The sequence below is a fragment of the Heterodontus francisci genome, unplaced genomic scaffold, assembly GCF_036365525.1.
Source record: "Heterodontus francisci isolate sHetFra1 unplaced genomic scaffold, sHetFra1.hap1 HAP1_SCAFFOLD_1492, whole genome shotgun sequence".
In the NCBI taxonomy this organism is placed as follows: domain Eukaryota; kingdom Metazoa; phylum Chordata; class Chondrichthyes; order Heterodontiformes; family Heterodontidae; genus Heterodontus; species Heterodontus francisci.
The window spans coordinates 1-24,856 of NW_027142023.1; the positions used below are offsets into that span (position 1 = coordinate 1).

The window sequence follows — 24,856 nt, forward strand, 5'->3', positions numbered from 1 at the left end:
AAAAAAGGAAGAAAAAATAACTAAAAATGACTAAAAATGAAAGTAAAGTGGGGGGCTACAAAGTCACAATGCATAGTTTGTACAAAAACAGCACGAGCCAGGTAGGAGTCGAACCTACAATCTTCTGATCCGTAGTCAGACACGTTATCCATTGCGCCACTGGCCCCAAAGGCACATTTGCACTTGCAGCTCACAGTCTGCACAGCTGCGGTGTTTGCAGCTCCACGGGTGGGAATGGTCAGAGTCACTTGGTGATCAATCAGCAAAGAGAATCACCTTCACTGCTTCCCTTCCATGCTTGAGCTTGAACAGTGGTGAAGTACACGAGCATGCAAAGCAAGGTTATCCTTAGGTTTCTGCCGCAATTCCAGCTCAAAGGTGCAGCTGCCATTTTGGAGTAAGCAGCAATTAGCCGAAGCCAGTGCTCTTAACTTGACAGGTTGCTTTGAAGGAACATGTTGTCGCCAATGCGCAGAATGTCTCCTTTGCTCTCTGAAAACACCCTGCACACAGCTGTTTCACATGTGCAGCTGCTTCTGTGCGCCAGCAGACCGTTGCTTTTTCTTTCCAAAAAGAGACTTTTTTGATAACATTTGCAAGCATACATTACATAACAGTTGAAATTTGACATGACATCAAGTGCAATACAGATCAGTTTCTCTCATTACACTACAAGAGGTGCCTCACTGTACTTGCCAGCATTTCACGTGCGACATTCTGTGGTGCGTACAAGCAGCTCCGTGGAGCAGTAACTCTTCCAAACACTCAGTACTTCCTTGGAAGAAAAAGAAGCCTCCTGTCAGTCACACAGGCTTCTCGGCTGCTCCTTCACACTGGTGGCGGTTGCTAGTTTCCGCTCACTTCGCTTGCCTTCCGTCAGCTCCAGCTCTTTTCGGCTTCTTTCATCATTTTTCTGGCTTGCGGTCCTGCAGCTGCTCGCCTGCTGGTGCTCAGACATGCTGACTGGAGCAAAGCATTGAATATGTTCTCGCAGGCGGCCAACCGGAAGCAGGATTTCCTTGCAGGCCGCAGGTCAACTAGGAGGGACACCTGCCAAGCTTCAGTGCGTCCCTCGGGACATAGTCCTGGACCTTGGAATGTGCCAATCGGCAACGCTCGGTCGTCGACAGCTCCTCGCACCGGAAGACCAGCAAAATTCGGACAGACCAAAGTGCGGCTTTCACCGCGTTGAAGTTCCTCTCGCAGCAGTTGATGCTTATCGTGGTGTGCGTCACTTGGCATTGCCAAGTCAGGACTTTCAGATAATGAGAGTGCCTACTGCGCTGAGAAGGGACTTGAGAAAGCGACGCCAAAGGTGGCGCGCCCAAGTAAGTCAGCTTGCCTGGTGTCCCGAGTCATAATGCAAAGTTTGCATAAATCTGCCAGCCAGGAAGGAGTGCACGCTATCAGCTTGCGATCCACAGACGGAAGCCTTATCCATTACACTACTCGCACAAGCTGCGGGGAGCAGCTGGCGGCTCACGGTGCCACAGTGCTGCGCCATCAATAGGCGCACAAGGCCCTGAGTGGCCAAAAGTGCATGGCACTAAATCAGCTGCATGTGCCACAACTCCTGCCCCTTCGATAGCTCAGCTGGTAGAGCGGAGGACTGTAGAGGAAAATCAAAACACTGACATCCTTAGGTCGCTGGTTCAATTCCGGCTCGAAGGAACAACGGCCTTTTTCCACTACGTCTGCACAATGCCACAATTTACTCGAGGCAGCACTCTAAATTTCACAAGTACACAACGCGCTCGGATCTTGCGAACAAGGCGCACCAACCCCCTTTTCCTCTCTCATAACAGCCCGCACACAGTTCTTTCACTTCTGCACTTGCACCTGCTGCTCAGCACACAGCCCTGTACCTCAAAAATACACTTCCGACACAACATTACACAACTCTTCAAATTTCACCTCCGATAAAGTGCAATGCACATCCCTTACTTTCAATACACTACATCAGCTGCCTCACTACACTTGCCGAACTAGCTTATATTTACAATGTACATTTACATTTCATCACCAACATTCTCCGCTGCCACAGCCCCAGGGCTTTTACACAGTTTCCAGCCGCTCGCTATACTATGGCGCCAGACTCTTACAGAGTGGCCTTTCCCCACGCACCCTTTTGCGTCAGCTGCCCCAAGCAGGGAGTTCTTTGAAGTAGTATGCTCAGCACTCACTAGAAAACAAAAGAAATCTTGTGTCAGTCAGACAGGGTTCTAGGCTGCACCCTGACGCTCGGGGTGGCTGCTCGTTTCCGCTCAGCTGGCTTGCCTTGCGCAAGCTCCGGCTCTTTTTGGCTTCGTCCATGGTTATTGTGGCTTGCGGTCCTGCAGCTGCTCGCCTGCTGGTGCTCGCACATGCTGATTGGAGCAAAGCATTGAATGCCTTGAGGCAGCCGGCCAAGCCGAAGCAGGATTTCCCTGCTGCTCACGGACCAAGTTGAGGGTGGTGCTGAGGAGCTCCTGCCAAACAAGCTAGGCTAATAACCCCAACAACACTGGGGAATTAGCTCAAGTGGTAGAGCGCTCGCTTTGCATGCGAGAGGTAGCGGGATCGATGCCTGCATTCTCCACTTCTTTCTTAGCTCCGCTCCGCTCGGCCAGTTCTTGGCACTCAACAGTGGCGCCGGCTCTTCTTCTCCCAATTGGTTGCACCTGCTCAGCCACAAAGTGCTGAAAAGGCTTCATATCCTTTCTTGTGCTGTGGCAAGCAAGGCTTCTTGACTTTTCCACCTTGGAAAGCTGAGTTGAGTGAAGGGGAAAAGAAAAGGCTTTGCAGCATTGCATACTTTGAGTGCGGATTGCATTGAGGAGCTTCGCATTTTGAGAGTGAAAAATGCCTACGCCGCTATGAAGGCACTTGCCCTGCAAGGAATCAGGCAGCACGGCCAGCTCGCAAGCGCAGAAAGTCACAATGCATAGTTTGTACAAAAACAGCACGAGCCAGGTAGGAGTCGAACCTACAATCTTCTGATCCGTAGTCAGACACGTTATCCATTGCACAACTGGCCCCAAAGGCACATTTACACTTGCAGCTCACAGTCTGCACAGCTGCGGTGTTTGCAGCTCCACGGGTGGGAATGGTCAGAGTCGCTTGGTGATCAATCAGCAAAGAGAATCACCTTCACTGCTTCCCTTCCATGCTTGAGCTTGAACAGTGGTGAAGTACACGAGCATGCAAAGCAAGGTTATCCTTAGGTTTCTGCCGCAATTCCAGCTCAAAGGTGCAGCTGCCATTTTGGAGTAAGCAGCAATTAGCCGAAGCCAGTGCTCTTAACTTGACAGGTTGCTTTGAAGGAACATGTTGTCGCCAATGCGCAGAATGTCTCCTTTGCTCTCTGAAAACACCCTGCACACAGCTGTTTCACATGTGCAGCTGCTTCTGTGCGCCAGCAGACCGTTGCTTTTTCTTTCCAAAAAGAGACTTTTTTGATAACATTTGCAAGCATACATTACATAACAGTTGAAATTTGACATGACATCAAGTGCAATACAGATCAGTTTCTCTCATTACACTACAAGAGGTGCCTCACTGTACTTGCCAGCATTTCACGTGCGACATTCTGTGGTGCGTACAAGCAGCTCCGTGGAGCAGTAACTCTTCCAAACACTCAGTACTTCCTTGGAAGAAAAAGAAGCCTCCTGTCAGTCACACGGGCTTCTCGGCTGCTCCTTCACACTGGTGGCGGTTGCTAGTTTCCGCTCACTTCGCTTGCCTTCCGTCAGCTCCAGCTCTTTTCGGCTTCTTTCATCATTTTTCTGGCTTGCGGTCCTGCAGCTGCTCGCCTGCTGGTGCTCAGACATGCTGACTGGAGCAAAGCATTGAATATGTTCTCGCAGGCGGCCAACCGGAAGCAGGATTTCCTTGCAGGCCGCAGGTCAACTAGGAGGGACACCTGCCAAGCTTCAGTGCGTCCCTCGGGACATAGTCCTGGACCTTGGAATGTACCAATCGGCAACGCTCGGTCGTCGACAGCTCCTCGCACCGGAAGACCAGCAAAATTCGGACAGACCAAAGTGCGGCTTTCACCGCGTTGAAGTTCCTCTCGCAGCAGTTGATGCTTATCGTGGTGTGCGTCACTTGGCATTGCCAAGTCAGGACTTTCAGATAATGAGAGTGCCTACTGCGCTGAGAAGGGACTTGAGAAAGCGACGCCAAAGGTGGCGCGCCCAAGTAAGTCAGCTTGCCTGGTGTCCCGAGTCATAATGCAAAGTTTGCATAAATCTGCCAGCCAGGAAGGAGTGCACGCTATCAGCTTGCGATCCACAGACGGAAGCCTTATCCATTACATTACTCGCACAAGCTGCGGGGAGCAGCTGGCGGCTCACGGTGCCACAATGCTGCGCCATCAATAGGCGCACAAGGCCCTGAGTGGCCAAAAGTGCATGGCACTAAATCAGCTGCATGTGCCACAACTCCTGCCCCTTCGATAGCTCAGCTGATAGAGCGGAGGACTGTAGAGGAAAATCAAAACACTGACATCCTTAGGTCGCTGGTTCAATTCCGGCTCGAAGGAACAACGGCCTTTTTCCACTACGTCTGCACAATGCCACAATTTGCTCGAGGCAGCACTCTAAATTTCACAAGTACACAACGCGCTCGGATCTTGCGAACAAGGCGCACCAACCCCCTTTTCCTCTCTCATAACAGCCCGCACACAGTTCTTTCACTTCTGCACTTGCACCTGCTGCTCAGCACACAGCCCTGTACCTCAAAAATACACTTCCGACACAACATTACACAACTCTTCAAATTTCACCTCCGATAAAGTGCAATGCACATCCCTTACTTTCAATACACTACATCAGCTGCCTCACTACACTTGCCGAACTAGCTTATATTTACAATGTACATTTACATTTCATCACCAACATTCTCCGCTGCCACAGCCCCAGGGCTTTTACACAGTTTCCAGCCGCTCGCTATACTATGGCGCCAGACTCTTACAGAGTGGCCTTTCCTCACGCACCCTTTTGCGTCAGCTGCCCCAAGCAGGGAGTTCTTTGAAGTAGTATGCTCAGCACTCACTAGAAAACAAAAGAAATCTTGTGTCAGTCAGACAGGGTTCTAGGCTGCACCCTGACGCTCGGGGTGGCTGCTCGTTTCCGCTCAGCTGGCTTGCCTTGCGCAAGCTCCGGCTCTTTTTGGCTTCGTCCATGGTTATTGTGGCTTGCGGTCCTGCAGCTGCTCGCCTGCTGGTGCTCGCACATGCTGATTGGAGCAAAGCATTGAATGCCTTGAGGCAGCCGGCCAAGCCGAAGCAGGATTTCCCTGCTGCTCACGGACCAAGTTGAGGGTGGTGCTGAGGAGCTCCTGCCAAACAAGCTAGGCTAACAACCCCAACAACACTGGGGAATTAGCTCAAGTGGTAGAGCGCTCGCTTTGCATGCGAGAGGTAGCGGGATCGATGCCTGCATTCTCCACTTCTTTCTTAGCTCCGCTCCGCTCGGCCAGTTCTTGGCACTCAACAGTGGCGCCGGCTCTTCTTCTCCCAATTGGTTGCACCTGCTCAGCCACAAAGTGCTGAAAAGGCTTCATATCCTTTCTTGTGCTGTGGCAAGCAAGGCTTCTTGACTTTTCCACCTTGGAAAGCTGAGTTGAGTGAAGGGGAAAAGAAAAGGCTTTGCAGCATTGCATACTTTGAGTGCGGATTGCATTGAGGAGCTTCGCATTTTGAGAGTGAAAAATGCCTACGCCGCTATGAAGGCACTTGCCCTGCAAGGAATCAGGCAGCACGGCCAGCTCGCAAGCGCAGAAAGTCACAATGCATAGTTTGTACAAAAACAGCACGAGCCAGGTAGGAGTCGAACCTACAATCTTCTGATCCGTAGTCAGACACGTTATCCATTGCACCACTGGCCCCAAAGGTACAGTTGCACTTGCAGCTCACAGTCTGCACAGCTGCGGTGTTTGCAGCTCCACGGGTGGGAATGGTCAGAGTCGCTTGGTGATCAATCAGCAAAGAGAATCACCTTCACTGCTTCCCTTCCATGCTTGAGCTTGAACAGTGGTGAAGTACACGAGCATGCAAAGCAAGGTTATCCTTAGGTTTCTGCCGCAATTCCAGCTCAAAGGTGCAGCTGCCATTTTGGAGTAAGCAGCAATTAGCCGAAGCCAGTGCTCTTAACTTGACAGGTTGCTTTGAAGGAACATGTTGTCGCCAATGCGCAGAATGTCTCCTTTGCTCTCTGAAAACACCCTGCACACAGCTGTTTCACATGTGCAGCTGCTTCTGTGCGCCAGCAGACCGTTGCTTTTTCTTTCCAAAAAGAGACTTTTTTGATAACATTTGCAAGCATACATTACATAACAGTTGAAATTTGACATGACATCAAGTGCAATACAGATCAGTTTCTCTCATTACACTACAAGAGGTGCCTCACTGTACTTGCCAGCATTTCACGTGCGACATTCTGTGGTGCGTACAAGCAGCTCCGTGGAGCAGTAACTCTTCCAAACACTCAGTACTTCCTTGGAAGAAAAAGAAGCCTCCTGTCAGTCACACAGGCTTCTCGGCTGCTCCTTCACACTGGTGGCGGTTGCTAGTTTCCGCTCACTTCGCTTGCCTTCCGTCAGCTCCAGCTCTTTTCGGCTTCTTTCATCATTTTTCTGGCTTGCGGTCCTGCAGCTGCTCGCCTGCTGGTGCTCAGACATGCTGACTGGAGCAAAGCATTGAATATGTTCTCGCAGGCGGCCAACCGGAAGCAGGATTTCCTTGCAGGCCGCAGGTCAACTAGGAGGGACACCTGCCAAGCTTCAGTGCGTCCCTCGGGACATAGTCCTGGACCTTGGAATGTGCCAATCGGCAACGCTCGGTCGTCGACAGCTCCTCGCACCGGAAGACCAGCAAAATTCGGACAGACCAAAGTGCGGCTTTCACCGCGTTGAAGTTCCTCTCGCAGCAGTTGATGCTTATCGTGGTGTGCGTCACTTGGCATTGCCAAGTCAGGACTTTCAGATAATGAGAGTGCCTACTGCGCTGAGAAGGGACTTGAGAAAGCGACGCCAAAGGTGGCGCGCCCAAGTAAGTCAGCTTGCCTGGTGTCCCGAGTCATAATGCAAAGTTTGCATAAATCTGCCAGCCAGGAAGGAGTGCACGCTATCAGCTTGCGATCCACAGACGGAAGCCTTATCCATTACACTACTCGCACAAGCTGCGGGGAGCAGCTGGCGGCTCACGGTGCCACAATGCTGCGCCATCAATAGGCGCACAAGGCCCTGAGTGGCCAAAAGTGCATGGCACTAAATCAGCTGCATGTGCCACAACTTCTGCCCCTTCGATAGCTCAGCTGGTAGAGCGGAGGACTGTAGAGGAAAATCAAAACACTGACATCCTTAGGTCGCTGGTTCAATTCCGGCTCGAAGGAACAACGGCCTTTTTCCACTACGTCTGCACAATGCCACAATTTGCTCGAGGCAGCACTCTAAATTTCACAAGTACACAACGCGCTCGGATCTTGCGAACAAGGCGCACCAACCCCCTTTTCCTCTCTCATAACAGCCCGCACACAGTTCTTTCACTTCTGCACTTGCACCTGCTGCTCAGCACACAGCCCTGTACCTCAAAAATACACTTCCGACACAACATTACACAACTCTTCAAATTTCACCTCCGATAAAGTGCAATGCACATCCCTTACTTTCAATACACTACATCAGCTGCCTCACTACACTTGCCGAACTAGCTTATATTTACAATGTACATTTACATTTCATCACCAACATTCTCCGCTGCCACAGCCCCAGGGCTTTTACACAGTTTCCAGCCGCTCGCTATACTATGGCGCCAGACTCTTACAGAGTGGCCTTTCCTCACGCACCCTTTTGCGTCAGCTGCCCCAAGCAGGGAGTTCTTTGAAGTAGTATGCTCAGCACTCACTAGAAAACAAAAGAAATCTTGTGTCAGTCAGACAGGGTTCTAGGCTGCACCCTGACGCTCGGGGTGGCTGCTCGTTTCCGCTCAGCTGGCTTGCCTTGCGCAAGCTCCGGCTCTTTTTGGCTTCGTCCATGGTTATTGTGGCTTGCGGTCCTGCAGCTGCTCGCCTGCTGGTGCTCGCACATGCTGATTGGAGCAAAGCATTGAATGCCTTGAGGCAGCCGGCCAAGCCGAAGCAGGATTTCCCTGCTGCTCACGGACCAAGTTGAGGGTGGTGCTGAGGAGCTCCTGCCAAACAAGCTAGGCTAACAACCCCAACAACACTGGGGAATTAGCTCAAGTGGTAGAGCGCTCGCTTTGCATGCGAGAGGTAGCGGGATCGATGCCTGCATTCTCCACTTCTTTCTTAGCTCCGCTCCGCTCGGCCAGTTCTTGGCACTCAACAGTGGCGCCGGCTCTTCTTCTCCCAATTGGTTGCACCTGCTCAGCCACAAAGTGCTGAAAAGGCTTCATATCCTTTCTTGTGCTGTGGCAAGCAAGGCTTCTTGACTTTTCCACCTTGGAAAGCTGAGTTGAGTGAAGGGGAAAAGAAAAGGCTTTGCAGCATTGCATACTTTGAGTGCGGATTGCATTGAGGAGCTTCGCATTTTGAGAGTGAAAAATGCCTACGCCGCTATGAAGGCACTTGCCCTGCAAGGAATCAGGCAGCACGGCCAGCTCGCAAGCGCAGAAAGTCACAATGCATAGTTTGTACAAAAACAGCACGAGCCAGGTAGGAGTCGAACCTACAATCTTCTGATCCGTAGTCAGACACGTTATCCATTGCGCCACTGGCCCCAAAGGTACATTTGCACTTGCAGCTCACAGTCTGCACAGCTGCAGTGTTTGCAGCTCCACGGGTGGGAATGGTCAGAGTCGCTTGGTGATCAATCAGCAAAGAGAATCACCTTCACTGCTTCCCTTCCATGCTTGAGCTTGAACAGTGGTGAAGTACACGAGCATGCAAAGCAAGGTTATCCTTAGGTTTCTGCCGCAATTCCAGCTCAAAGGTGCAGCTGCCATTTTGGAGTAAGCAGCAATTAGCCGAAGCCAGTGCTCTTAACTTGACAGGTTGCTTTGAAGGAACATGTTGTCGCCAATGCGCAGAATGTCTCCTTTGCTCTCTGAAAACACCCTGCACACAGCTGTTTCACATGTGCAGCTGCTTCTGTGCGCCAGCAGACCGTTGCTTTTTCTTTCCAAAAAGAGACTTTTTTGATAACATTTGCAAGCATACATTACATAACAGTTGAAATTTGACATGACATCAAGTGCAATACAGATCAGTTTCTCTCATTACACTACAAGAGGTGCCTCACTGTACTTGCCAGCATTTCACGTGCGACATTCTGTGGTGCGTACAAGCAGCTCCGTGGAGCAGTAACTCTTCCAAACACTCAGTACTTCCTTGGAAGAAAAAGAAGCCTCCTGTCAGTCACACGGGCTTCTCGGCTGCTCCTTCACACTGGTGGCGGTTGCTAGTTTCCGCTCACTTCGCTTGCCTTCCGTCAGCTCCAGCTCTTTTCGGCTTCTTTCATCATTTTTCTGGCTTGCGGTCCTGCAGCTGCTCGCCTGCTGGTGCTCAGACATGCTGACTGGAGCAAAGCATTGAATATGTTCTCGCAGGCGGCCAACCGGAAGCAGGATTTCCTTGCAGGCCGCAGGTCAACTAGGAGGGACACCTGCCAAGCTTCAGTGCGTCCCTCGGGACATAGTCCTGGACCTTGGAATGTACCAATCGGCAACGCTCGGTCGTCGACAGCTCCTCGCACCGGAAGACCAGCAAAATTCGGACAGACCAAAGTGCGGCTTTCACCGCGTTGAAGTTCCTCTCGCAGCAGTTGATGCTTATCGTGGTGTGCGTCACTTGGCATTGCCAAGTCAGGACTTTCAGATAATGAGAGTGCCTACTGCGCTGAGAAGGGACTTGAGAAAGCGACGCCAAAGGTGGCGCGCCCAAGTAAGTCAGCTTGCCTGGTGTCCCGAGTCATAATGCAAAGTTTGCATAAATCTGCCAGCCAGGAAGGAGTGCACGCTATCAGCTTGCGATCCACAGACGGAAGCCTTATCCATTACATTACTCGCACAAGCTGCGGGGAGCAGCTGGCGGCTCACGGTGCCACAATGCTGCGCCATCAATAGGCGCACAAGGCCCTGAGTGGCCAAAAGTGCATGGCACTAAATCAGCTGCATGTGCCACAACTCCTGCCCCTTCGATAGCTCAGCTGATAGAGCGGAGGACTGTAGAGGAAAATCAAAACACTGACATCCTTAGGTCGCTGGTTCAATTCCGGCTCGAAGGAACAACGGCCTTTTTCCACTACGTCTGCACAATGCCACAATTTGCTCGAGGCAGCACTCTAAATTTCACAAGTACACAACGCGCTCGGATCTTGCGAACAAGGCGCACCAACCCCCTTTTCCTCTCTCATAACAGCCCGCACACAGTTCTTTCACTTCTGCACTTGCACCTGCTGCTCAGCACACAGCCCTGTACCTCAAAAATACACTTCCGACACAACATTACACAACTCTTCAAATTTCACCTCCGATAAAGTGCAATGCACATCCCTTACTTTCAATACACTACATCAGCTGCCTCACTACACTTGCCGAACTAGCTTATATTTACAATGTACATTTACATTTCATCACCAACATTCTCCGCTGCCACAGCCCCAGGGCTTTTACACAGTTTCCAGCCGCTCGCTATACTATGGCGCCAGACTCTTACAGAGTGGCCTTTCCTCACGCACCCTTTTGCGTCAGCTGCCCCAAGCAGGGAGTTCTTTGAAGTAGTATGCTCAGCACTCACTAGAAAACAAAAGAAATCTTGTGTCAGTCAGACAGGGTTCTAGGCTGCACCCTGACGCTCGGGGTGGCTGCTCGTTTCCGCTCAGCTGGCTTGCCTTGCGCAAGCTCCGGCTCTTTTTGGCTTCGTCCATGGTTATTGTGGCTTGCGGTCCTGCAGCTGCTCGCCTGCTGGTGCTCGCACATGCTGATTGGAGCAAAGCATTGAATGCCTTGAGGCAGCCGGCCAAGCCGAAGCAGGATTTCCCTGCTGCTCACGGACCAAGTTGAGGGTGGTGCTGAGGAGCTCCTGCCAAACAAGCTAGGCTAACAACCCCAACAACACTGGGGAATTAGCTCAAGTGGTAGAGCGCTCGCTTTGCATGCGAGAGGTAGCGGGATCGATGCCTGCATTCTCCACTTCTTTCTTAGCTCCGCTCCGCTCGGCCAGTTCTTGGCACTCAACAGTGGCGCCGGCTCTTCTTCTCCCAATTGGTTGCACCTGCTCAGCCACAAAGTGCTGAAAAGGCTTCATATCCTTTCTTGTGCTGTGGCAAGCAAGGCTTCTTGACTTTTCCACCTTGGAAAGCTGAGTTGAGTGAAGGGGAAAAGAAAAGGCTTTGCAGCATTGCATACTTTGAGTGCGGATTGCATTGAGGAGCTTCGCATTTTGAGAGTGAAAAATGCCTACGCCGCTATGAAGGCACTTGCCCTGCAAGGAATCAGGCAGCACGGCCAGCTCGCAAGCGCAGAAAGTCACAATGCATAGTTTGTACAAAAACAGCACGAGCCAGGTAGGAGTCGAACCTACAATCTTCTGATCCGTAGTCAGACACGTTATCCATTGCACCACTGGCCCCAAAGGTACAGTTGCACTTGCAGCTCACAGTCTGCACAGCTGCGGTGTTTGCAGCTCCACGGGTGGGAATGGTCAGAGTCGCTTGGTGATCAATCAGCAAAGAGAATCACCTTCACTGCTTCCCTTCCATGCTTGAGCTTGAACAGTGGTGAAGTACACGAGCATGCAAAGCAAGGTTATCCTTAGGTTTCTGCCGCAATTCCAGCTCAAAGGTGCAGCTGCCATTTTGGAGTAAGCAGCAATTAGCCGAAGCCAGTGCTCTTAACTTGACAGGTTGCTTTGAAGGAACATGTTGTCGCCAATGCGCAGAATGTCTCCTTTGCTCTCTGAAAACACCCTGCACACAGCTGTTTCACATGTGCAGCTGCTTCTGTGCGCCAGCAGACCGTTGCTTTTTCTTTCCAAAAAGAGACTTTTTTGATAACATTTGCAAGCATACATTACATAACAGTTGAAATTTGACATGACATCAAGTGCAATACAGATCAGTTTCTCTCATTACACTACAAGAGGTGCCTCACTGTACTTGCCAGCATTTCACGTGCGACATTCTGTGGTGCGTACAAGCAGCTCCGTGGAGCAGTAACTCTTCCAAACACTCAGTACTTCCTTGGAAGAAAAAGAAGCCTCCTGTCAGTCACACGGGCTTCTCGGCTGCTCCTTCACACTGGTGGCGGTTGCTAGTTTCCGCTCACTTCGCTTGCCTTCCGTCAGCTCCAGCTCTTTTCGGCTTCTTTCATCATTTTTCTGGCTTGCGGTCCTGCAGCTGCTCGCCTGCTGGTGCTCAGACATGCTGACTGGAGCAAAGCATTGAATATGTTCTCGCAGGCGGCCAACCGGAAGCAGGATTTCCTTGCAGGCCGCAGGTCAACTAGGAGGGACACCTGCCAAGCTTCAGTGCGTCCCTCGGGACATAGTCCTGGACCTTGGAATGTACCAATCGGCAACGCTCGGTCGTCGACAGCTCCTCGCACCGGAAGACCAGCAAAATTCGGACAGACCAAAGTGCGGCTTTCACCGCGTTGAAGTTCCTCTCGCAGCAGTTGATGCTTATCGTGGTGTGCGTCACTTGGCATTGCCAAGTCAGGACTTTCAGATAATGAGAGTGCCTACTGCGCTGAGAAGGGACTTGAGAAAGCGACGCCAAAGGTGGCGCGCCCAAGTAAGTCAGCTTGCCTGGTGTCCCGAGTCATAATGCAAAGTTTGCATAAATCTGCCAGCCAGGAAGGAGTGCACGCTATCAGCTTGCGATCCACAGACGGAAGCCTTATCCATTACATTACTCGCACAAGCTGCGGGGAGCAGCTGGCGGCTCACGGTGCCACAATGCTGCGCCATCAATAGGCGCACAAGGCCCTGAGTGGCCAAAAGTGCATGGCACTAAATCAGCTGCATGTGCCACAACTCCTGCCCCTTCGATAGCTCAGCTGATAGAGCGGAGGACTGTAGAGGAAAATCAAAACACTGACATCCTTAGGTCGCTGGTTCAATTCCGGCTCGAAGGAACAACGGCCTTTTTCCACTACGTCTGCACAATGCCACAATTTGCTCGAGGCAGCACTCTAAATTTCACAAGTACACAACGCGCTCGGATCTTGCGAACAAGGCGCACCAACCCCCTTTTCCTCTCTCATAACAGCCCGCACACAGTTCTTTCACTTCTGCACTTGCACCTGCTGCTCAGCACACAGCCCTGTACCTCAAAAATACACTTCCGACACAACATTACACAACTCTTCAAATTTCACCTCCGATAAAGTGCAATGCACATCCCTTACTTTCAATACACTACATCAGCTGCCTCACTACACTTGCCGAACTAGCTTATATTTACAATGTACATTTACATTTCATCACCAACATTCTCCGCTGCCACAGCCCCAGGGCTTTTACACAGTTTCCAGCCGCTCGCTATACTATGGCGCCAGACTCTTACAGAGTGGCCTTTCCTCACGCACCCTTTTGCGTCAGCTGCCCCAAGCAGGGAGTTCTTTGAAGTAGTATGCTCAGCACTCACTAGAAAACAAAAGAAATCTTGTGTCAGTCAGACAGGGTTCTAGGCTGCACCCTGACGCTCGGGGTGGCTGCTCGTTTCCGCTCAGCTGGCTTGCCTTGCGCAAGCTCCGGCTCTTTTTGGCTTCGTCCATGGTTATTGTGGCTTGCGGTCCTGCAGCTGCTCGCCTGCTGGTGCTCGCACATGCTGATTGGAGCAAAGCATTGAATGCCTTGAGGCAGCCGGCCAAGCCGAAGCAGGATTTCCCTGCTGCTCACGGACCAAGTTGAGGGTGGTGCTGAGGAGCTCCTGCCAAACAAGCTAGGCTAACAACCCCAACAACACTGGGGAATTAGCTCAAGTGGTAGAGCGCTCGCTTTGCATGCGAGAGGTAGCGGGATCGATGCCTGCATTCTCCACTTCTTTCTTAGCTCCGCTCCGCTCGGCCAGTTCTTGGCACTCAACAGTGGCGCCGGCTCTTCTTCTCCCAATTGGTTGCACCTGCTCAGCCACAAAGTGCTGAAAAGGCTTCATATCCTTTCTTGTGCTGTGGCAAGCAAGGCTTCTTGACTTTTCCACCTTGGAAAGCTGAGTTGAGTGAAGGGGAAAAGAAAAGGCTTTGCAGCATTGCATACTTTGAGTGCGGATTGCATTGAGGAGCTTCGCATTTTGAGAGTGAAAAATGCCTACGCCGCTATGAAGGCACTTGCCCTGCAAGGAATCAGGCAGCACGGCCAGCTCGCAAGCGCAGAAAGTCACAATGCATAGTTTGTACAAAAACAGCACGAGCCAGGTAGGAGTCGAACCTACAATCTTCTGATCCGTAGTCAGACACGTTATCCATTGCACCACTGGCCCCAAAGGTACAGTTGCACTTGCAGCTCACAGTCTGCACAGCTGCGGTGTTTGCAGCTCCACGGGTGGGAATGGTCAGAGTCGCTTGGTGATCAATCAGCAAAGAGAATCACCTTCACTGCTTCCCTTCCATGCTTGAGCTTGAACAGTGGTGAAGTACACGAGCATGCAAAGCAAGGTTATCCTTAGGTTTCTGCCGCAATTCCAGCTCAAAGGTGCAGCTGCCATTTTGGAGTAAGCAGCAATTAGCCGAAGCCAGTGCTCTTAACTTGACAGGTTGCTTTGAAGGAACATGTTGTCGCCAATGCGCAGAATGTCTCCTTTGCTCTCTGAAAACACCCTGCACACAGCTGTTTCACATGTGCAGCTGCTTCTGTGCGCCAGCAGACCGTTGCTTTTTCTTTCCAAAAAGAGACTTTTTTGATAACATTTGCAAGCATACATTACATAACAGTTGAAATTTGACATGACATCAAGTGCAATACAGATCAGTTTCTCTCATTACACTACAAGAGGTGCCTCACTGTACTTGCCAGCATTTCACGTGCGACATTCTGTGGTGCGTACAAGCAGCTCCGTGGAGCAGTAACTCTTCCAAACACTCAGTACTTCCTTGGAAGAAAAAGAAGCCTCCTGTCAGTCACACAGGCTTCTCGGCTGCTCCTTCACACTGGTGGCGGTTGCTAGTTTCCGCTCACTTCGCTTGCCTTCCGTCAGCTCCAGCTCTTTTCGGCTTCTTTCATCATTTTTCTGGCTTGCGGTCCTGCAGCTGCTCGCCTGCTGGTGCTCAGACATGCTGACTGGAGCAAAGCATTGAATATGTTCTCGCAGGCGGCCAACCGGAAGCAGGATTTCCTTGCAGGCCGCAGGTCAACTAGGAGGGACACCTGCCAAGCTTCAGTGCGTCCCTCGGGACATAGTCCTGGACCTTGGAATGTGCCAATCGGCAACGCTCGGTCGTCGACAGCTCCTCGCACCGGAAGACCAGCAAAATTCGGACAGACCAAAGTGCGGCTTTCACCGCGTTGAAGTTCCTCTCGCAGCAGTTGATGCTTATCGTGGTGTGCGTCACTTGGCATTGCCAAGTCAGGACTTTCAGATAATGAGAGTGCCTACTGCGCTGAGAAGGGACTTGAGAAAGCGACGCCAAAGGTGGCGCGCCCAAGTAAGTCAGCTTGCCTGGTGTCCCGAGTCATAATGCAAAGTTTGCATAAATCTGCCAGCCAGGAAGGAGTGCACGCTATCAGCTTGCGATCCACAGACGGAAGCCTTATCCATTACACTACTCGCACAAGCTGCGGGGAGCAGCTGGCGGCTCACGGTGCCACAATGCTGCGCCATCAATAGGCGCACAAGGCCCTGAGTGGCCAAAAGTGCATGGCACTAAATCAGCTGCATGTGCCACAACTCCTGCCCCTTCGATAGCTCAGCTGGTAGAGCGGAGGACTGTAGAGGAAAATCAAAACACTGACATCCTTAGGTCGCTGGTTCAATTCCGGCTCGAAGGAACAACGGCCTTTTTCCACTACGTCTGCACAATGCCACAATTTGCTCGAGGCAGCACTCTAAATTTCACAAGTACACAACGCGCTCGGATCTTGCGAACAAGGCGCACCAACCCCCTTTTCCTCTCTCATAACAGCCCGCACACAGTTCTTTCACTTCTGCACTTGCACCTGCTGCTCAGCACACAGCCCTGTACCTCAAAAATACACTTCCGACACAACATTACACAACTCTTCAAATTTCACCTCCGATAAAGTGCAATGCACATCCCTTACTTTCAATACACTACATCAGCTGCCTCACTACACTTGCCGAACTAGCTTATATTTACAATGTACATTTACATTTCATCACCAACATTCTCCGCTGCCACAGCCCCAGGGCTTTTACACAGTTTCCAGCCGCTCGCTATACTATGGCGCCAGACTCTTACAGAGTGGCCTTTCCTCACGCACCCTTTTGCGTCAGCTGCCCCAAGCAGGGAGTTCTTTGAAGTAGTATGCTCAGCACTCACTAGAAAACAAAAGAAATCTTGTGTCAGTCAGACAGGGTTCTAGGCTGCACCCTGACGCTCGGGGTGGCTGCTCGTTTCCGCTCAGCTGGCTTGCCTTGCGCAAGCTCCGGCTCTTTTTGGCTTCGTCCATGGTTATTGTGGCTTGCGGTCCTGCAGCTGCTCGCCTGCTGGTGCTCGCACATGCTGATTGGAGCAAAGCATTGAATGCCTTGAGGCAGCCGGCCAAGCCGAAGCAGGATTTCCCTGCTGCTCACGGACCAAGTTGAGGGTGGTGCTGAGGAGCTCCTGCCAAACAAGCTAGGCTAACAACCCCAACAACACTGGGGAATTAGCTCAAGTGGTAGAGCGCTCGCTTTGCATGCGAGAGGTAGCGGGATCGATGCCTGCATTCTCCACTTCTTTCTTAGCTCCGCTCCGCTCGGCCAGTTCTTGGCACTCAACAGTGGCGCCGGCTCTTCTTCTCCCAATTGGTTGCACCTGCTCAGCCACAAAGTGCTGAAAAGGCTTCATATCCTTTCTTGTGCTGTGGCAAGCAAGGCTTCTTGACTTTTCCACCTTGGAAAGCTGAGTTGAGTGAAGGGGAAAAGAAAAGGCTTTGCAGCATTGCATACTTTGAGTGCGGATTGCATTGAGGAGCTTCGCATTTTGAGAGTGAAAAATGCCTACGCCGCTATGAAGGCACTTGCCCTGCAAGGAATCAGGCAGCACGGCCAGCTCGCAAGCGCAGAAAGTCACAATGCATAGTTTGTACAAAAACAGCACGAGCCAGGTAGGAGTCGAACCTACAATCTTCTGATCCGTAGTCAGACACGTTATCCATTGCGCCACTGGCCCCAAAGGTACATTTGCACTTGCAGCTCACAGTCTGCACAGCTGCGGTGTTTGCAGCTCCACGGGTGGGAATGGTCAGAGTCGCTTGGTGATCAATCAGCAAAGAGAATCACCTTCACTGCTTCCCTTCCATGCTTGAGCTTGAACAGTGGTGAAGTACACGAGCATGCAAAGCAAGGTTATCCTTAGGTTTCTGCCGCAATTCCAGCTCAAAGGTGCAGCTGCCATTTTGGAGTAAGCAGCAATTAGCCGAAGCCAGTGCTCTTAACTTGACAGGTTGCTTTGAAGGAACATGTTGTCGCCAATGCGCAGAATGTCTCCTTTGCTCTCTGAAAACACCCTGCACACAGCTGTTTCACATGTGCAGCTGCTTCTGTGCGCCAGCAGACCGTTGCTTTTTCTTTCCAAAAAGAGACTTTTTTGATAAAATTTGCAAGCATACATTACATAACAGTTGAAATTTGACATGACATCAAGTGCAATACAGATCAGTTTCTCTCATTACACTACAAGAGGTGCCTCACTGTACTTGCCAGCATTTCACGTGCGACATTCTGTGGTGCGTACAAGCAGCTCCGTGGAGCAGTAACTCTTCCAAACACTCAGTACTTCCTTGGAAGAAAAAGAAGCCTCCTGTCAGTCACACAGGCTTCTCGGCTGCTCCTTCACACTGGTGGCGGTTGCTAGTTTCCGCTCACTTCGCTTGCCTTCCGTCAGCTCCAGCTCTTTTCGGCTTCTTTCATCATTTTTCTGGCTTGCGGTCCTGCAGCTGCTCGCCTGCTGGTGCTCAGACATGCTGACTGGAGCAAAGCATTGAATATGTTCTCGCAGGCGGCCAACCGGAAGCAGGATTTCCTTGCAGGCCGCAGGTCAACTAGGAGGGACACCTGCCAAGCTTCAGTGCGTCCCTCGGGACATAGTCCTGGACCTTGGAATGTGCCAATCGGCAACGCTCGGTCGTCGACAGCTCCTCGCACCGGAAGACCAGCAAAATTCGGACAGACCAAAGTGCGGCTTTCACCGCGTTGAAGTTCCTCTCGCAGCAGTTGATGCTTATCGTGGTGTGCGTCACTTGGCATTGCCAAGTCAGGACTTTCAGATAATGAGAGTGCCTACTGCGCTGAGAAGGGACTTGAGAAAGCGACGCCAAAGGTGGCGCGCCCAAGTAAGTCAGCTTGCCTGGTGTCCCGAGTCATAATGCAAAGTTTGCATAAATCTGCCAGCCAGGAAGGAGTGCACGCTATCAGCTTGCGATCCACAGACGGAAGCCTTATCCATTACACTACTCGCACAAGCTGCGGGGAGCAGCTGGCGGCTCACGGTGCCACAATGCTGCGCCATCAATAGGCGCACAAGGCCCTGAGTGGCCAAAAGTGCATGGCACTAAATCAGCTGCATGTGCCACAACTCCTGCCCCTTCGATAGCTCAGCTGGTAGAGCGGAGGACTGTAGAGGAAAATCAAAACACTGACATCCTTAGGTCGCTGGTTCAATTCCGGCTCGAAGGAACAACGGCCTTTTTCCACTACGTCTGCACAATGCCACAATTTGCTCGAGGCAGCACTCTAAATTTCACAAGTACACAACGCGCTCGGATCTTGCGAACAAGGCGCACCAACCCCCTTTTCCTCTCTCATAACAGCCCGCACACAGTTCTTTCACTTCTGCACTTGCACCTGCTGCTCAGCACACAGCCCTGTACCTCAAAAATACACTTCCGACACAACATTACACAACTCTTCAAATTTCACCTCCGATAAAGTGCAATGCACATCCCTTACTTTCAATACACTACATCAGCTGCCTCACTACACTTGCCGAACTAGCTTATATTTACAATGTACATTTACATTTCATCACCAACATTCTCCGCTGCCACAGCCCCAGGGCTTTTACACAGTTTCCAGCCGCTCGCTATACTATGGCGCCAGACTCTTACAGAGTGGCCTTTCCTCACGCACCCTTTTGCGTCAGCTGCCCCAAGCAGGGAGTTCTTTGAAGTAGTATGCTCAGCACTCACTAGAAAACAAAAGAAATCTTGTGTCAGTCAGACAGGGTTCTAGGCTGCACCCTGACGCTCGGGGTGGCTGCTCGTTTCCGCTCAGCTGGCTTGCCTTGCGCAAGCTCCGGCTCTTTTTGGCTTCGTCCATGGTTATTGTGGCTTGCGGTCCTGCAGCTGCTCGCCTGCTGGTGCTCGCACATGCTGATTGGAGCAAAGCATTGAATGCCTTGAGGCAGCCGGCCAAGCCGAAGCAGGATTTCCCTGCTGCTCACGGACCAAGTTGAGGGTGGTGCTGAGGAGCTCCTGCCAAACAAGCTAGGCTAACAACCCCAACAACACTGGGGAATTAGCTCAAGTGGTAGAGCGCTCGCTTTGCATGCGAGAGGTAGCGGGATCGATGCCTGCATTCTCCACTTCTTTCTTAGCTCCGCTCCGCTCGGCCAGTTCTTGGCACTCAACAGTGGCGCCGGCTCTTCTTCTCCCAATTGGTTGCACCTGCTCAGCCACAAAGTGCTGAAAAGGCTTCATATCCTTTCTTGTGCTGTGGCAAGCAAGGCTTCTTGACTTTTCCACCTTGGAAAGCTGAGTTGAGTGAAGGGGAAAAGAAAAGGCTTTGCAGCATTGCATACTTTGAGTGCGGATTGCATTGAGGAGCTTCGCATTTTGAGAGTGAAAAATGCCTACGCCGCTATGAAGGCACTTGCCCTGCAAGGAATCAGGCAGCACGGCCAGCTCGCAAGCGCAGAAAGTCACAATGCATAGTTTGTACAAAAACAGCACGAGCCAGGTAGGAGTCGAACCTACAATCTTCTGATCCGTAGTCAGACACGTTATCCATTGCGCCACTGGCCCCAAAGGTACATTTGCACTTGCAGCTCACAGTCTGCACAGCTGCGGTGTTTGCAGCTCCACGGGTGGGAATGGTCAGAGTCGCTTGGTGATCAATCAGCAAAGAGAATCACCTTCACTGCTTCCCTTCCATGCTTGAGCTTGAACAGTGGTGAAGTACACGAGCATGCAAAGCAAGGTTATCCTTAGGTTTCTGCCGCAATTCCAGCTCAAAGGTGCAGCTGCCATTTTGGAGTAAGCAGCAATTAGCCGAAGCCAGTGCTCTTAACTTGACAGGTTGCTTTGAAGGAACATGTTGTCGCCAATGCGCAGAATGTCTCCTTTGCTCTCTGAAAACACCCTGCACACAGCTGTTTCACATGTGCAGCTGCTTCTGTGCGCCAGCAGACCGTTGCTTTTTCTTTCCAAAAAGAGACTTTTTTGATAAAATTTGCAAGCATACATTACATAACAGTTGAAATTTGACATGACATCAAGTGCAATACAGATCAGTTTCTCTCATTACACTACAAGAGGTGCCTCACTGTACTTGCCAGCATTTCACGTGCGACATTCTGTGGTGCGTACAAGCAGCTCCGTGGAGCAGTAACTCTTCCAAACACTCAGTACTTCCTTGGAAGAAAAAGAAGCCTCCTGTCAGTCACACAGGCTTCTCGGCTGCTCCTTCACACTGGTGGCGGTTGCTAGTTTCCGCTCACTTCGCTTGCCTTCCGTCAGCTCCAGCTCTTTTCGGCTTCTTTCATCATTTTTCTGGCTTGCGGTCCTGCAGCTGCTCGCCTGCTGGTGCTCAGACATGCTGACTGGAGCAAAGCATTGAATATGTTCTCGCAGGCGGCCAACCGGAAGCAGGATTTCCTTGCAGGCCGCAGGTCAACTAGGAGGGACACCTGCCAAGCTTCAGTGCGTCCCTCGGGACATAGTCCTGGACCTTGGAATGTGCCAATCGGCAACGCTCGGTCGTCGACAGCTCCTCGCACCGGAAGACCAGCAAAATTCGGACAGACCAAAGTGCGGCTTTCACCGCGTTGAAGTTCCTCTCGCAGCAGTTGATGCTTATCGTGGTGTGCGTCACTTGGCATTGCCAAGTCAGGACTTTCAGATAATGAGAGTGCCTACTGCGCTGAGAAGGGACTTGAGAAAGCGACGCCAAAGGTGGCGCGCCCAAGTAAGTCAGCTTGCCTGGTGTCCCGAGTCATAATGCAAAGTTTGCATAAATCTGCCAGCCAGGAAGGAGTGCACGCTATCAGCTTGCGATCCACAGACGGAAGCCTTATCCATTACACTACTCGCACAAGCTGCGGGGAGCAGCTGGCGGCTCACGGTGCCACAATGCTGCGCCATCAATAGGCGCACAAGGCCCTGAGTGGCCAAAAGTGCATGGCACTAAATCAGCTGCATGTGCCACAACTCCTGCCCCTTCGATAGCTCAGCTGGTAGAGCGGAGGACTGTAGAGGAAAATCAAAACACTGACATCCTTAGGTCGCTGGTTCAATTCCGGCTCGAAGGAACAACGGCCTTTTTCCACTACGTCTGCACAATGCCACAATTTGCTCGAGGCAGCACTCTAAATTTCACAAGTACACAACGCGCTCGGATCTTGCGAACAAGGCGCACCAACCCCCTTTTCCTCTCTCATAACAGCCCGCACACAGTTCTTTCACTTCTGCACTTGCACCTGCTGCTCAGCACACAGCCCTGTACCTCAAAAATACACTTCCGACACAACATTACACAACTCTTCAAATTTCACCTCCGATAAAGTGCAATGCACATCCCTTACTTTCAATACACTACATCAGCTGCCTCACTACACTTGCCGAACTAGCTTATATTTACAATGTACATTTACATTTCATCACCAACATTCTCCGCTGCCACAGCCCCAGGGCTTTTACACAGTTTCCAGCCGCTCGCTATACTATGGCGCCAGACTCTTACAGAGTGGCCTTTCCTCACGCACCCTTTTGCGTCAGCTGCCCCAAGCAGGGAGTTCTTTGAAGTAGTATGCTCAGCACTCACTAGAAAACAAAAGAAATCTTGTGTCAGTCAGACAGGGTTCTAGGCTGCACCCTGACGCTCGGGGTGGCTGCTCGTTTCCGCTCAGCTGGCTTGCCTTGCGCAAGCTCCGGCTCTTTTTGGCTTCGTCCATGGTTATTGTGGCTTGCGGTCCTGCAGCTGCTCGCCTGCTGGTGCTCGCACATGCTGATTGGAGCAAAGCATTGAATGCCTTGAGGCAGCCGGCCAAGCCGAAGCAGGATTTCCCTGCTGCTCACGGACCAAGTTGAGGGTGGTGCTGAGGAGCTCCTGCCAAACAAGCTAGGCTAACAACCCCAACAACACTGGGGAATTAGCTCAAGTGGTAGAGCGCTCGCTTTGCATGCGAGAGGTAGCGGGATCGATGCCTGCATTCTCCACTTCTTTCTTAGCTCCGCTCCGCTCGGCCAGTTCTTGGCACTCAACAGTGGCGCCGGCTCTTCTTCTCCCAATTGGTTGCACCTGCTCAGCCACAAAGTGCTGAAAAGGCTTCATATCCTTTCTTGTGCTGTGGCAAGCAAGGCTTCTTGACTTTTCCACCTTGGAAAGCTGAGTTGAGTGAAGGGGAAAAGAAAAGGCTTTGCAGCATTGCATACTTTGAGTGCGGATTGCATTGAGGAGCTTCGCATTTTGAGAGTGAAAAATGCCTACGCCGCTATGAAGGCACTTGCCCTGCAAGGAATCAGGCAGCACGGCCAGCTCGCAAGCGCAGAAAGTCACAATGCATAGTTTGTACAAAAACAGCACGAGCCAGGTAGGAGTCGAACCTACAATCTTCTGATCCGTAGTCAGACACGTTATCCATTGCGCCACTGGCCCCAAAGGTACATTTGCACTTGCAGCTCACAGTCTGCACAGCTGCGGTGTTTGCAGCTCCACGGGTGGGAATGGTCAGAGTCGCTTGGTGATCAATCAGCAAAGAGAATCACCTTCACTGCTTCCCTTCCATGCTTGAGCTTGAACAGTGGTGAAGTACACGAGCATGCAAAGCAAGGTTATCCTTAGGTTTCTGCCGCAATTCCAGCTCAAAGGTGCAGCTGCCATTTTGGAGTAAGCAGCAATTAGCCGAAGCCAGTGCTCTTAACTTGACAGGTTGCTTTGAAGGAACATGTTGTCGCCAATGCGCAGAATGTCTCCTTTGCTCTCTGAAAACACCCTGCACACAGCTGTTTCACATGTGCAGCTGCTTCTGTGCGCCAGCAGACCGTTGCTTTTTCTTTCCAAAAAGAGACTTTTTTGATAAAATTTGCAAGCATACATTACATAACAGTTGAAATTTGACATGACATCAAGTGCAATACAGATCAGTTTCTCTCATTACACTACAAGAGGTGCCTCACTGTACTTGCCAGCATTTCACGTGCGACATTCTGTGGTGCGTACAAGCAGCTCCGTGGAGCAGTAACTCTTCCAAACACTCAGTACTTCCTTGGAAGAAAAAGAAGCCTCCTGTCAGTCACACAGGCTTCTCGGCTGCTCCTTCACACTGGTGGCGGTTGCTAGTTTCCGCTCACTTCGCTTGCCTTCCGTCAGCTCCAGCTCTTTTCGGCTTCTTTCATCATTTTTCTGGCTTGCGGTCCTGCAGCTGCTCGCCTGCTGGTGCTCAGACATGCTGACTGGAGCAAAGCATTGAATATGTTCTCGCAGGCGGCCAACCGGAAGCAGGATTTCCTTGCAGGCCGCAGGTCAACTAGGAGGGACACCTGCCAAGCTTCAGTGCGTCCCTCGGGACATAGTCCTGGACCTTGGAATGTGCCAATCGGCAACGCTCGGTCGTCGACAGCTCCTCGCACCGGAAGACCAGCAAAATTCGGACAGACCAAAGTGCGGCTTTCACCGCGTTGAAGTTCCTCTCGCAGCAGTTGATGCTTATCGTGGTGTGCGTCACTTGGCATTGCCAAGTCAGGACTTTCAGATAATGAGAGTGCCTACTGCGCTGAGAAGGGACTTGAGAAAGCGACGCCAAAGGTGGCGCGCCCAAGTAAGTCAGCTTGCCTGGTGTCCCGAGTCATAATGCAAAGTTTGCATAAATCTGCCAGCCAGGAAGGAGTGCACGCTATCAGCTTGCGATCCACAGACGGAAGCCTTATCCATTACACTACTCGCACAAGCTGCGGGGAGCAGCTGGCGGCTCACGGTGCCACAATGCTGCGCCATCAATAGGCGCACAAGGCCCTGAGTGGCCAAAAGTGCATGGCACTAAATCAGCTGCATGTGCCACAACTCCTGCCCCTTCGATAGCTCAGCTGGTAGAGCGGAGGACTGTAGAGGAAAATCAAAACACTGACATCCTTAGGTCGCTGGTTCAATTCCGGCTCGAAGGAACAACGGCCTTTTTCCACTACGTCTGCACAATGCCACAATTTGCTCGAGGCAGCACTCTAAATTTCACAAGTACACAACGCGCTCGGATCTTGCGAACAAGGCGCACCAACCCCCTTTTCCTCTCTCATAACAGCCCGCACACAGTTCTTTCACTTCTGCACTTGCACCTGCTGCTCAGCACACAGCCCTGTACCTCAAAAATACACTTCCGACACAACATTACACAACTCTTCAAATTTCACCTCCGATAAAGTGCAATGCACATCCCTTACTTTCAATACACTACATCAGCTGCCTCACTACACTTGCCGAACTAGCTTATATTTACAATGTACATTTACATTTCATCACCAACATTCTCCGCTGCCACAGCCCC

At 51.4% G+C, this 24,856-nt stretch overlaps 17 non-coding genes across 17 annotated transcripts; 9 read left to right on the plus strand and 8 right to left on the minus strand.

The window, feature by feature from the left end:
• Positions 1–93: 93 nt before the first annotated feature.
• trnar-acg (transfer RNA arginine (anticodon ACG)) lies at positions 94–166 on the minus strand. The gene has a single exon. It is a non-coding gene; the product is annotated as a tRNA-Arg (tRNA).
• A 1,412-nt stretch (positions 167–1,578) lies between these two features.
• trnay-gua (transfer RNA tyrosine (anticodon GUA)) lies at positions 1,579–1,671 on the plus strand. The gene is made up of 2 exons: positions 1,579–1,615; positions 1,636–1,671. It is a non-coding gene; the product is annotated as a tRNA-Tyr (tRNA).
• Positions 1,672–4,429: 2,758 nt separating this feature from the next.
• On the plus strand, positions 4,430–4,522 carry trnay-gua (transfer RNA tyrosine (anticodon GUA)). The gene is made up of 2 exons: positions 4,430–4,466; positions 4,487–4,522. It is a non-coding gene; the product is annotated as a tRNA-Tyr (tRNA).
• A 1,273-nt stretch (positions 4,523–5,795) lies between these two features.
• Positions 5,796–5,868, minus strand: trnar-acg (transfer RNA arginine (anticodon ACG)). The gene has a single exon. It is a non-coding gene; the product is annotated as a tRNA-Arg (tRNA).
• A 1,412-nt stretch (positions 5,869–7,280) lies between these two features.
• Positions 7,281–7,373, plus strand: trnay-gua (transfer RNA tyrosine (anticodon GUA)). The gene is made up of 2 exons: positions 7,281–7,317; positions 7,338–7,373. It is a non-coding gene; the product is annotated as a tRNA-Tyr (tRNA).
• A 1,273-nt stretch (positions 7,374–8,646) lies between these two features.
• trnar-acg (transfer RNA arginine (anticodon ACG)) lies at positions 8,647–8,719 on the minus strand. Its single transcript has one exon. It is a non-coding gene; the product is annotated as a tRNA-Arg (tRNA).
• A 1,412-nt stretch (positions 8,720–10,131) lies between these two features.
• trnay-gua (transfer RNA tyrosine (anticodon GUA)) lies at positions 10,132–10,224 on the plus strand. Its single transcript has 2 exons — positions 10,132–10,168; positions 10,189–10,224. It is a non-coding gene; the product is annotated as a tRNA-Tyr (tRNA).
• A 1,273-nt stretch (positions 10,225–11,497) lies between these two features.
• On the minus strand, positions 11,498–11,570 carry trnar-acg (transfer RNA arginine (anticodon ACG)). Its single transcript has one exon. It is a non-coding gene; the product is annotated as a tRNA-Arg (tRNA).
• Positions 11,571–12,982: 1,412 nt separating this feature from the next.
• On the plus strand, positions 12,983–13,075 carry trnay-gua (transfer RNA tyrosine (anticodon GUA)). The gene is made up of 2 exons: positions 12,983–13,019; positions 13,040–13,075. It is a non-coding gene; the product is annotated as a tRNA-Tyr (tRNA).
• Positions 13,076–14,348: 1,273 nt separating this feature from the next.
• Positions 14,349–14,421, minus strand: trnar-acg (transfer RNA arginine (anticodon ACG)). Its single transcript has one exon. It is a non-coding gene; the product is annotated as a tRNA-Arg (tRNA).
• Positions 14,422–15,833: 1,412 nt separating this feature from the next.
• trnay-gua (transfer RNA tyrosine (anticodon GUA)) lies at positions 15,834–15,926 on the plus strand. Its single transcript has 2 exons — positions 15,834–15,870; positions 15,891–15,926. It is a non-coding gene; the product is annotated as a tRNA-Tyr (tRNA).
• Positions 15,927–17,199: 1,273 nt separating this feature from the next.
• trnar-acg (transfer RNA arginine (anticodon ACG)) lies at positions 17,200–17,272 on the minus strand. The gene has a single exon. It is a non-coding gene; the product is annotated as a tRNA-Arg (tRNA).
• A 1,412-nt stretch (positions 17,273–18,684) lies between these two features.
• trnay-gua (transfer RNA tyrosine (anticodon GUA)) lies at positions 18,685–18,777 on the plus strand. The gene is made up of 2 exons: positions 18,685–18,721; positions 18,742–18,777. It is a non-coding gene; the product is annotated as a tRNA-Tyr (tRNA).
• A 1,273-nt stretch (positions 18,778–20,050) lies between these two features.
• Positions 20,051–20,123, minus strand: trnar-acg (transfer RNA arginine (anticodon ACG)). The gene has a single exon. It is a non-coding gene; the product is annotated as a tRNA-Arg (tRNA).
• A 1,412-nt stretch (positions 20,124–21,535) lies between these two features.
• trnay-gua (transfer RNA tyrosine (anticodon GUA)) lies at positions 21,536–21,628 on the plus strand. The gene is made up of 2 exons: positions 21,536–21,572; positions 21,593–21,628. It is a non-coding gene; the product is annotated as a tRNA-Tyr (tRNA).
• A 1,273-nt stretch (positions 21,629–22,901) lies between these two features.
• trnar-acg (transfer RNA arginine (anticodon ACG)) lies at positions 22,902–22,974 on the minus strand. The gene has a single exon. It is a non-coding gene; the product is annotated as a tRNA-Arg (tRNA).
• Positions 22,975–24,386: 1,412 nt separating this feature from the next.
• Positions 24,387–24,479, plus strand: trnay-gua (transfer RNA tyrosine (anticodon GUA)). The gene is made up of 2 exons: positions 24,387–24,423; positions 24,444–24,479. It is a non-coding gene; the product is annotated as a tRNA-Tyr (tRNA).
• The last annotated feature ends 377 nt before the right edge of the window (positions 24,480–24,856 follow it).